Genomic DNA, 13,294 nt, shown 5'->3' with positions numbered 1-13,294 from the left:
TTTTTAGTATCGGCATATATAAACACATATATTAAAAAAATAAAGTCAGAGATATAATGCAAAAAAAACACTTATTTTTGACAGTTGTATGTATAAATTAACTTTGTAATTTTAGAAATTGTCAATAATATATGATGCATATATATTTTCTAATTTATTCATTTTAACTAAAAATAAATACTAGTCAAAGATAATTTAATGGTATTGATCAAAATGATATACAATTAATTAATTCACGCAATTTACTCAATTTAGTTCTTTTAGTAAATAATTTGTAGCAAATCATTGGAAAGTTGTTTTAGTTAATAGTTTAATGTGATTTCAACTTGGGAATAACGTAAAAGTTTTATATGATACTCCACAATAATATAATATGCACTCTTTTACTTAGTTTTATATGGATTAAGAATACTCCACAATAATATAATATGCACTCTTTTTAATTAAAGAGTAAAATCAAGTAATTTAATAATTTAAGTATAAAATGAGAAAATATAAGATTGATGCATATAATTTTAGTGTTTACTAAATTCATATAAGACTTACTTTTCTTATACAATTATTTTGTGATGATATATTCTTTCAAATAAACACAATAAAATTTATGGTAACAAAATAAATTTTCTAATAAAATAAATGAATGATTGATTGGAAAAATATTTTTGCCATAAATCATCATCAATACCCTATGGTAAAAAGCTATTATTGTCAAAAAAAACATAAATAAATTAAATAATGTATCAAAAATTCAAAATCCCTTCCTTATTTGTCCATGATTTGAATACAAAATCACTTCCAAATGACCAAATCCTATGTTGTATACTTATATACTTGTATGCGGAGGAAATTTTGGGATTTGAATAAGACAAAAACTCTCATAAATACTCTTAGAGCAATTGAGGAATCAAATATTCAAAAAATTATCAAATATCTCTTAGATTGATCTTTAGTATTTAATTTAATAGTAATTAACAATGAAAACAATTTTAAGGCTCTTTTTTATTTGTCTATTTTATTTTATATACACATTTTAAAATAAAATTTAAACTTTAATACTCCAAATACACATCATAAAAAATTACACAGTATATTAAAAACTATACATTAAGATAAATATAACAAAATCTCATATAAATATATTTTATCTACCATAAAATATATACATCAAATTTTTTTTAAATTTCTATCTGAAAAATATAAAGTAAACAAATAAAAAGAAGCGGAGGAAGTAATACCAAATTTAAGGGAAATTTCACGTGGTAATTCAGAAGGTAACCCTGAGGCTTACCAAATTGTCCCATCGTGACCTTTTCGGATATAAAACGTTGACAAACGTTGATTTCAAAGGTTCAAGGTTATTGTACGCTTATTTATGCGACTCAACATTGTAATTCCACCAGTTTCAACCTTTTCCCCCAAAACATAAGTCCTAACTCTATAATCTTTCATCCAAATCATATTTTTGCCCCAAATTCAAATATAGTACTTGAAATGGTGAGTAAGGGCTTATGTTTTGGGGGAAAATATAGGAACTGATGGAATTTGAAATGAAAAGTCGTCTAAATAAGCATACAACAACCTTAAAGCTTCGAAATTAACATTTGTTAACGTTTCATGTGCAAAAAGATTACAGTGGAATAATTTGATAAACCTCAGAGTTACCGTGTGAATTTTTCTAAAAATTTTTATTACCACACAAAAAATCCAAAACCCTAAAATTATTACGTGAAATTTCCATAAATTAAAATTAAATATGACTTTTCTCTTGGAGTTTGTCTGGATAAAATTATGTTGGAGTTTCAAAAAATACTTAATGAGAAAGGAGGGGCCAAATTAACCCAAACGAAATGTTGCGTAATCAACTCCATTTCTTTAAAATAGAAAGCCAAAACCTTTATTACCTCTTTGTAAATAACTTTTACAAAATTAAAATTTCACTCTATGACTGAGGATGAACACTAATAATTCAAGGAAACTAATTCAGTAAAGAGTGAAGATAAGTTCTGATTATAGACCTTCAAATTTTAATCTAATCGCAAATTAAATTGAACTTTATTTGATCCAAATTGGGTATTTGAATTTTTTTTCAATAAATTTGGATTATGATAAATTATTTTTTTCTTAATTCTATTTATTTAGTTTATATTTCCCCTTATTCTCCCAACTAGTTACATTTATTTTTTAAACAATATTTATTTATCATTTAAAATTGTATATTACTATTAATTTATAAGTTATTATTTGATTTATCTCAATACGATATTAATATTAATTTTTATAATTTTTAATCATGCAAAATTAGTAATATTAATTTTAAGAGTTAAAATAAATATTGTAACAACAAGTGTAAAAAAATAAATGTGACTAGTAGGCTAAATAAAAGCAATCATCATCATCATCATACCCAATATCCCGCTGAAAGGCAGGGTCTGGGTGAGGTAAGGTGACAACAATCTATACCCATCATCCCTTTAAGGGAGGACTAGAGGAAAGTAGTTTATTTTACCCCCAAAAGAAAAGAGCCATGCATTGAAGGAAATGAGTAACGACTGACAATGTTATCTAACAAGAAAAAACCAATGGTTACAAAGAAACATAATTAAATAAAAAGATAAAATAAAAAGAAAAAGATGAGGTGGGAAAAAAAGAGCCTATTAGCGGTCCATAACATAGATCTGACGTCTCCAACTATTTTTATCCCTAGTCAGATCCACGGAGAGGTGCATCTCACTCAAGTAGTTCTTAATTTGCTCTATCCACGTTTTTTTAGGTCTTCCTCGACTTCTCTTACCCTCAACTATGGTGCTTTCTATTCTTCTGACGGGGGAGTCGACTGTCTTTCTTTGCACATTTTCAAACCATCTTAACCTATTTTTACACATTTTAGCAGATAATGGGACAAGACCTAGTTTCTCTCTAAAATTCTTGTTCTTGATTTTATTCATTTTTGTGTTACCACACATCCACCTCAGCATACGCATCTCTGCTACTTCTATTTTTTGTTCATGAATCTTCTTAACGGGCTAACTCTGTCCCATACAACAAAGCTGGTCTAATGGCCACTCTGTAGAATTTACCTTTCAGCCTAACCGAGACCTTTTTATCACATAACACTCCAGTGGCTGTTCGCCACTTAAGCCCAACCCGCTTGTATGCGATGTGTAACATCTCCATCAATCTCTCCACTACTCTAGATAACAGACCCTAGATACTTGAACTTATTCGTACTTGCAACCACATCTTCTCTAATGATCACCTCTGGATCATCATGTTGCCCATTACCACTAAAGTTGCATCTCAAATATTTTGTTTTTATACGGCTTATGCGCAACCCTTTACCTTCTAAAAGTGCCTTCCATTCTTCTAATTTATCATTAGCCTTCTGAATAAAAGCAATATTACGTAAAAGTATTACTCCCTTTGTTTTTTGTTCTTCTTGTTTACTTCTTGCACAGTTTTTAAAGTAAATTTTGAGCCTCAATATCTCTAAATACGCATAATAAAAGTTGTAAAAAATACATAATAAAAATATATACATTAAGACAAATCTAACATGATCTCACATCGATATATTTTATCTTCTAAATATGTCTGAAAAAACATTAATCCAATTTCCCTTTCCTTAAGTAGGAATATTCTAAGCGGGAAGAATATTAGATAATGAAGGAAGTATCACTTAAAAGTTAACATAGTCCAATATAATATGAAAAATCTAATGAATAAGTCTAGTTGAGTATATTGAGTAAAATAAAAGGGAAAGTAATTGATTGGATTAGATGAACAACGTTAATTATACGTAAAATTTGTATAAAGATTAGAATTTTTTTTTAAGGAATAATAAATAAAACGATTCAAAATGATGAAAGGGAAAGCAAGTGATTGGGTAAGACGAATCAAGTTCGATCAATTCAGCACCACAAATTATTTTTAAAAAATTGTTTTCTATATAAGTATGAATTCAGATTTCATTTTTTTAGGGAAATTCCACGTGATTACACTGAGGTTTTGGGTTTTCCACGAAGTAATCAAAATTCTTAGAAAATTCACGCGATAACCCTGAGGTTTACCAAATTGTTCCACCGTGACCTTTTTGCACATAAAAAGTTAGCAAACGTTAATTTCGAAGCTTTAAGGTTGTTGTACGCCTATTAATGCGACTCACTATTTCAAATGCTATCAGTATACCTTTTCCCCCAAAACATAAAACCCTAGTTCTACCATCTTTCATCCAAATCATATTCTTTCCCCAAAATTCAAATATTGTAGAGTTAGAGTTTATGTTTTGAGGGAAAAAGTTGAAATTGACGGCATTTGAAATTGTGAGTCGCATAAACAGATGTACAGCAGCCTTAAAGCTTCGAAATTAACATTTGCTAACGTTTAATGTGGAAAAACGTCACGGTGAAACAATTTGATAAATCTCACGATTACCGCTTGAATTTTTTAAAAGTTTTGTTACCATGTCGAAAACCAAAATCTTCAGGGTTATCACGTAAAAATTTCCTTTTTCATTGTGTTTGCACTTACTAATGGGCCTTTTATATGAACGCGTCTTACGATGAGATGATCTCATATAAGACTTGCTGAAACAAGAATATGAATAGGAATACACAAATTCTTGTATGAGACCGTCTCACCGTGAGACAAACCTCATATTTGAGTTAAATAGCCTAATAATAGGAACTTTTAACTTATACGCCTCTTATTTTGAAGACATTTCACCATAAGACGGTCTCATAAAATCATGCTGATAGAAATATGGAACGCGAAATGGGTGGCAACCGGGAAGTTAATGGATCCACTAGAAACGGATGGTTCTATTAATGATAGGGTTTTTTTTTTTTCTTTTTGATGATATGATGGTTAATAGTGGGTTTTGCTTTTTGTTTGATAAAATGATGGTTCATTAATAATGGGTTTTGCTTTTTTTTTTTTTTTCATAAAGTGATGGTCCATTAGTGATGGTTTTCAGTGGTGAAGGTTTGAATTAAGGAAAGATCCAGCCAGGTCGGATTCAGAGAAGGGAGAGTTTTCATTTGTGGCTTATTTTTTTTTCTTTTTATAATGCTCTGTCTTTGCACCTGACTCTAACACGTGGACAGTTGAACCAAATAGTTTTTAAAGTTTGACTAAAAATTTGCGTCGCCTGAGAGATTCGAACTCTCGCGGGGAAACCCCATGTACTTAGCAGGCACACGCCTTAACCACTCGGCCAAAGCGACTTTCTTATCAAGGGAATCTTTTAATACTTCTAAGTACTATATACCAATTTATAGTAGTAAAGAGAAAATTATTTTTATAAAAAATGTAATTATTAAGTAATAAATAAAGTAAAAAAATTGAGAATTAAATTTTATTTTAATTGGTATAAATACCATCTTCTCAAAGTAAAGTTCCGGAATCAAATCTTATCCAACCTATAAATGACAATGGATTGTTAAGCTTGGATTCAATTTGGACCTGGAATCAATATTGATCCGATTTGGTCCAGAATCGGTACTGATCCGTGGATATTATAATACGAAGCAAAATTCAATCAAATATCCAACTATAAACTTGGATTCGATTTGGACCCAATATGTGGATCCGTATCTGAATCCTGAAAATTTGGATCCATAGATCCTAATCTAACCCCTCCCTCTTCATTATCTTAAAAAAATGATGGGCGGTACAGAAAGGAGTACATACTAAATTTCTAAGGGGGTGTATGGCATATGGGGTTTGAGGAAGGGAATGAAACTTTGTCTCAGAAAAAGTCCAAGTCCTTATTTATCTAAAGGAAATGAGAATAGGAAATGAGACTAAAAGGGGAAAAAGCCCCCAAGAAAAATATCTTGGGAGAGGATGAGTATTTTAGTTGAGACTTTCATTTTCATCATTTTCTTCCAAGTCCTTAACATGCCAAACAAAGAATGACACCTTTTTATTTCCAAAATCTCATCTTAAAGTCTCATAAATCTCATTTCCTTGTGCCAAACACCCCTAACAGCCCGTTTGGTTAGTGGTACTAAATGGTGATAATGAGAATGATTTATAGTGTAAAATTTCATCAAAAGTTCCATATCATTCTTATGGTAATGAAACTTTAATCACCAAAAACTTTTTTAATTTACAAATTTGATCTATTACCACCTAATACCACCTCTCCCAATAGTAATGCATTGGAATGAATTTTATGAAGAAAATGAAATAATTGAAGCTGGACAAACATAGCCATCAAGGTAATTAAGAGATTTTTCAACCACACTAATTTTTCATTTCCATTAGTTCGTTTATTACCACCTACCAAACGGGCCATAAATGATTTTACAAATTATGTTTGTTGGTTTGAGTTTTAAATTGAATTTTGTTGTGTATATTTGTAGCTTTTTGCTTGTATTTTTGTGACTCATGGCTTAGATGATTTTACAAATTATGCTTGTTGGTTTGAGTTTTAAATTGAATTTTGTTGTGAATATTTTTAGCTTTTTGCTTGTATTTTTGTGACTCATGGCTTAAATAATTTTACAAATTATGCTTTTGGTTTGAGTCTTAAATTGAATTTTGTTGTGAACATTTGTAGCTTTTTGCTTGTATTTTTGTGATTCATGGCTTAAATGATTTTACAAATTATGCTTGTTGGTTTGAGTTTTTAAATTGAATCTTGTTGTGAATATTTTTAGCTTTTTGCTTGTATTTTTGTGACTCATGGCTTATGCCCATCAAGAGTGAATTTACACAACACTTCTAAAAAAAGTAGCCGTAATTTTCATATTGATGTTTTTTTCTCAAAGGATGTGTATATGGGTTTTTTGGTTGTACATTTTTCTTGATGATGGTTTAAAAAAATACGATTAGTCAAGTTAAATTTAATTTTATGGAATTGCACATTTATTAAGGAATTTAGTTGTTTTTGATTGATCATAATTGATTTTAATAGATATAATTTAGTTGTAACATTGTCGTTAATAACCCATAAGTCAAATATAAATAATTTCACATTTTTTAATTCGAATTTTTAAAAAATTCGACACTTTTTAGCGAGATCTTGCAAAAAAAATTACTATAATTTTTTTCACTAATTTTTAAATGAGATGGTTTCACGGTGAGACCATTTCTATTGGGTTGGTCCAATATATATTTTTTGTCTTAAAATGATCACTACAATATTAAAGTGATCACTTATAATTTTAATATGATTATTTTTTATATTTTTAAAATGATTACTTATAAGCTTAAAACTGTTTTTTTTTATAGTTTTAGTCCATCCAAAACTTCATGTGTACAATCAAAAGCTTGATAAAATACTTAATGTGATTGTTTGAGACAATTAAAAGACAAAAGATACAAAGTTGAACTTGGAATTATCTTAATATAAACTTTAAAACTATAATCTAAGCTTTGTGAATGGAAATTACATAGAAACATTAATAGCACCATAATTAAGAGAATTTCCACCCCAGAAATTATGATTGTATTTCTATTAACATTAAAATCACTTTCGACTTTAATTAGAATTAGGATTCTACATATTATAAGATTAAAAAAATAAAAAAAAAAGGGAATACATAAATATAAAGCGTACTAACAAAATTAACTTTGTTTTTTGGTAATATTCTTAAAACTTTTATGTGGGTCTAGTCATATAAACCTGTATTATAAAGTTAATTATCAGTTACCTAAAATTAGTCTTGGTGTGAATTAGGTCGTATACAGGGAATGCTGATTTGAATTCAAGATGCAACTATAATTATCCAAAACTTATTAATGATGATCATCATACCTAGTGTTTCATAGATCAAAATTATGTTTAGAGTCTTAAGGAGTGAAATGACGGCGGCAATTCATACCTAAAAAAAAGAGTGCGATCAAAGAATCTTTCGGCTCGAGAAAGATGCATAGATGAATTCTCAGATAAAACTTCAGTAGTCAAAAACATATAAATGAATAAAATACATATAAATAAATAAAAATATGGTAAAGGGAAAGGACATTTCTAGTATCCCGCACAAGGCAGGGTCCGGGTGGGGGTATTTTTCCTGAAAGATACGAACAAACCATACATGTTCTCCTCAAGGAGAGAGTAAAGAGGATGCATGCCGTCAAGAAACCCCTCATCTGAAACCTGCGCCCAGTAGAGGTTGAACTCGAAAGTTTCTACTCAACATGCAAATGCTCTATCCATTGAGCCACAAGCGCTTTTGGTTAAATAAAAATGATTAAGTAAAAACGAATAGAAAAATGTTATGTAAAATGATAAAGGCAAAAACAAAAACAAAATCACCAACTGATAAGCGAAAGAGTAATCAATAATCTAAGACTTGGATAAAACGCCTCCAACTGGCCGTATAGTTAGGTCCTCAGAGAAATGTAGATCATGCAAATCATTTTTTATTTCTTCCTTTTACGTTTTCCTATGTCTTTCTCGACTTTTCTTACCTTCTATTATAATGCTTTCGATCCTTTTTAAATGGGCGGTCAAAAATTTTTCTAACTAATTAGGATAATCGAAGGATTTATCGAAATCATGAGTAATATAATTATATATGAATTACAAATGAGATGTAATCTGCCCCAACTCCTATCTTGATAATGACATTAGAATCTCGATCAAGTGGTTATCAGTGTAACTCTAAAACCTAAAATCTAATATATGTGGAACACAATTTGTATAATCCCCAAATGGTATATCGCGTAATCTCAATAAAAAAAATATATAAAAAAAAAAAAAAAAAAAAAAAAAAAAAAGTATATCGCGAAGTAAGAACTTGTTAATCAGTTGCTCAGCACATGAATGAATAACATGCAATTCAATTCAATCTTGTACAAAACAAGTAGACAAAAACGAGTTTAAATCCTATAAATTACGGAAAATGAATCTTGTATTTTATTTAAGACTGTGATTACTTCTTATTTTTACTATGAAAATATAAGAATTTAATTATAGTTCAATTTTTTAGTTTATTATTTATTATTTCTTGGAAAGTTAAAATAATATATAAAATATTATTTGTTTTCCAATTTCTAAATTAGATTTTCTTGAAACACTAAAATTATTGACAATAAAGAGAATTTGTTAATTTTTATGTACAGCTCTAAGGATTGTAAATATCATTACCCAAGAAAATGATATATGGAGTATAATATAACCTAAAGTCTATATATAAGAAAGAATCTTGCATTTTTTAATATTGTTTTTGCTTTAAAAACATTAGATTATTCATTAAATATTATTATTTTATCATTAATTCTTTCTTAGAAATTTTAAATAGCTACGAAAAATATAATTATCCTTAATTTTTATACCAAATTCTCTTGGAAAATCAAAATTATTGATAATAAACATAATTTGTTAATTTTATGTACAACCCAAACTTTATCCTTGTATATATATATATATATACACGTGTGAAATGTGTATTTAAATATATGGTAGATTTTGATTTTAACCAAATGAAAAAAATATATACAATTCTTAAAGCTGTAAAAAAGCATTAAATTAATTTCCAATGATTTTCAGATAATTTACACAAACTATATAATAAATACAAAATTTTTATCAAATATTTTACATTTAGCTTCTTATAAACAACACTAAGGATTGTATATCATCACCTATTCACCTAAATTAAAAAACATTTAGGTTTGTTTTGATAGTTTTAACATTTCTTAATCTATCATTTTGTAACAAATGAAATCGTATAACAAACTCAATCTAAGATTTTCATTTAATTTATACTAACCACCCTTTAATTTATACTAACCACCCGTTTGGTTGATGGTAATGAAGTAATGGGAATGAAATGTTGTAATGGCAATAGTAATGAATCAATGGATATGAGAATTGGTAATAAATATTCTTTTGTTTGGTGTGCATGACTAAAGAATGGTAATGGAAGATAATATGCCATTGATTGCATTTGGTTGTTAGTAATAAAAAATGATAATGAGTTTCGTTATTGTATATTTGTATCTAAAAGCATTATTGTATCTAAATTATTCTATCTAATGATTCTTTTTTTAATAATAATATTTTTTTGGATAATTACATACATTACCTTTTTTTCTTCATTATTTTTTTTCTTCAGCTCGAAACAACATTACCTTATTTTATTACCATAGTAATATTTCATTACCATTACAGCCTAATACCAGGTTGTTTGATGGTAATCAAAATGGCCCTTTTTGGTAATTTCGTTACCTTATTTTATTACCATTCATTACCATTGAAGGCATCCAAACAACCAAATTTTTTATTACTTAATTTTATTACCATTACCGCCCTCTAATACCATACACCAAACGGGCCGTAAAAGTAATAATAAATGATATAAAATCTAGACTACAAGGCCCAATATTGACATCTTCAAATGTCTATAACTTTCTAATCGACTCCTAGTTTGAGTTTTATCATAGATTATTGGAATTAACTTGTAGTCTATGGCTTCCAACTCCATTAATTAGTCTTACAAATTTTTGACTTTTGGATCAAAAGTTGTGATTAAAAAGTGAATAAGCATCGGATTTTTTCTCAAATCCTCTGCATGTATAAGTCTTTTTAGCCTTTTTCTTATTTTCTCAACTTAACTTCTCCAAGTAATAAATATGTTTTTCATGATTCAATAAAGCTCATTATCTATAATACCCTAGATTTAGCTTGAAAAAGGATTGATAGACTACTCATATAAACAAGGTGTATCTTCTTTTCTAGGGAGCCTATTTGCTAAGAACTCCATAGTTAAGCGTGCTTGGTGGAGAGCAATCTTAGGATGGGTGACCTCCTGGGAATTTTCCCGTGTGCGCACGAGTGAGGTCAAAGTGCGCTGGAAAGACTTGTGTTGGTTTGTGGGGCTAGTCTATAGTCTCCAAGAGTAGTCACCAGCAGTCCGAGGGGCCGTGGTGTTACAAATGGTATCAGAACAACCCTGCGACCGTGGCTGATAGTGTTCAGTGCACCTAGCGGGGGAAAAGATCCTGAAGTTACGGTCCAACAAGGACGTTGTATTCTTAAGTGGGGTGAGTGTAATACCCTAGATTTAGCTTGAAAAAGGAGAATCTATTCCCAAAATATTGCAAAATAAAAAAATAATTCCCACTTTGCATTATTTGGGAAAGTATTTCCCACAATACCGTCCACGTGGAAAATTAAATTTTTTTTTTCCAGATAAAACCGCCATCTCAAGTGGCGGTTTGCCTTAACCACAAAAACGCCATCTGAAGTGGCGGTTTGGTCCAGGTAAACCGCCACTTCATGTGGCGGTTTGCTTGTGACTTTTTTTTTTTTTTTCTTTGCCTTAAGTTTTTTTTTCTTTCATTTTAAAATAGTGAACGCAACATGCATTAAACTAGTTCAATACCATCTATTCCATAATAATCAATTACGAACCGGATTGTTTTGAAAAAAATAATGATGAAACTAATGCAAAGATATATTACAATTATGGAAACTCATACAAGAAGTTCAAGTCGTATAAGAATATACAAAGCTTGTTAAACTACAACCCCCGACCCCTTTTGTTTTGCACACCGGTCGATGAGATGGTGTGAACTCGTCAACCTCCGCTACTGGGCCCGGCATCGCCATGATCGCTGAAACATACATAAGTGTTATTAAAATCATTTAAATATTATCAGATTGAACATGTTGTTACAAAATTAAAAAAAAAAACATACTTTGTTGACCTTCGAGGGCATGTTTTCTTATTATGACCACTACATCCACAAAAGGTACACGAGTTACGAGGACGCTTCAATGTTGCATCCATTTCGTTCCGTATACGAGTTGATCGCGGACGACCCTTTGCACGCTTCGTTGAGGGATCTGGAACAACTGTATTTATAACTTCAATTGAAAACAATAATAAACAAAATATTCAATTTGCAAATTGAAATAAATTAGGGTTATGTTATTACCTTAAATGATGATGAATATGAACAAGTAAAGAAGGAGAAGATGAGAATGTAGTTGATTAATTTAGTTAAATGAGAGGAATTGTGAATATGAAGTAAATGAGAATTGAAGACTTTTTTTTTTAGATAACCGGCAGCAGCGAAGGGAAGGAAGCAAATGAAATGAGCGAAGAAAAAGAACAGATACTGCCGTTTTGTACAGGTATAAAACCGCCACTTCAAGTGGCGGTTTACCCAAATTTTTTTTTTATTAAAAATAAAAAAATTACCAAACCGCCATTTCATCTGGCGATTTTCTTTAATTCCCTAAACAAAACCGCTACCTCAAGTAGCGGTTATATTAAAAATAAAAAAAAAAAATTTTCAAAATAATCCTACGTGGACGGTAAAGTGGGAATTACTTTCCCATTTTAAGGAAAGTGGGAATTATTTTTTTATTTTGCAATATTGTGGGAATAGACTCGAAAAAGGATTAATAGACTACTCATATAAACATGATGCATCTTCTTTTCTAGGGAGCCTATTTGCTAAGAACTCCACAGTTAAGCGTGCTTAGTGGAGAGCAATCTTAGGATGGGTGACCTCCTGGGAAGTTTTCCCGAGTGCGCACGAGTGAGGCCAAAATGCGCTGAAAAGACTTGTGTTGGTTTGTGGGGCTAGTCTACAGTCTCCAAGAGTAGTCACCAGCGGTCCGAGGGGTCGGGGTGTTACATTATCACCTTTTATACGATATTTTCAGCTGTAAAATTTAAAGGGATACTAAACTTTCTAACAATAGTAAAATTGAACGGTTCATTTTTTAGTTTTTTCTGTCATGTGCAAGTCACGTGACTAATTTTAAGAAACAGTCATTAAAGCATCTGAAGTAGCAACATCTTCATTCAACTCAATAGAACCCTAATTTCAAAAATTACACTCCTTTATCTTCTTTCTTCTTCTCCATTAAAATGGTGCGTTGGAGATTTGAAATTTCTCCTTCTTCATCTATACTTTAAATTGTTCATCTCCTAACCTCTTTTGTATCAAAGGCGAAAATTGCGATAATGAAAAATGCAGACTTATTATTGTGTGTTTGGAGAAGATAATACTGCGTTGGGGAAGCTTCGAAAACCCTAACCTAATTTCATAGTTCAATGTTATTACTTTGGGGTAAATGTCTTTTGGGAAGAAAGATGGCATTGTCACGTGATGTATTTTAATTTCTGATTTATTTTTTATTTAATTTGAAATATTAACGAAAAAATAAATGGTTCTATTATAAGGTACTCTTTCACAAAAAAATTAAAATTTCTAAATAGTTTTTGACAAAAAAAATTATTCCAAATAGTTTTTCATAAAAGTGAGCTTGTTTCAAATAGTTTCTTAACAATTTTTCTTTTTCCAAAACAAAAAATCACTCAATTAG

At 29.8% G+C, this 13,294-nt stretch overlaps 1 non-coding gene across 1 annotated transcript; it reads right to left on the bottom strand.

The window, feature by feature from the left end:
* Nucleotides 1-5,140: 5,140 nt before the first annotated feature.
* On the bottom strand, nt 5,141-5,222 carry TRNAS-GCU (transfer RNA serine (anticodon GCU)). The gene has a single exon. It is a non-coding gene; the product is annotated as a tRNA-Ser (tRNA).
* Between the last annotated feature and the right edge of the window lie 8,072 nt (nt 5,223-13,294).

This window comes from Amaranthus tricolor, chromosome 8 (genome assembly GCF_026212465.1).
Source record: "Amaranthus tricolor cultivar Red isolate AtriRed21 chromosome 8, ASM2621246v1, whole genome shotgun sequence".
NCBI classification, from domain to species: Eukaryota; Viridiplantae; Streptophyta; class Magnoliopsida; order Caryophyllales; family Amaranthaceae; genus Amaranthus; species Amaranthus tricolor.
The sequence above is the reverse complement of the archived record's forward strand: the minus strand, read 5'-3'. Positions and strand labels throughout refer to the sequence as shown.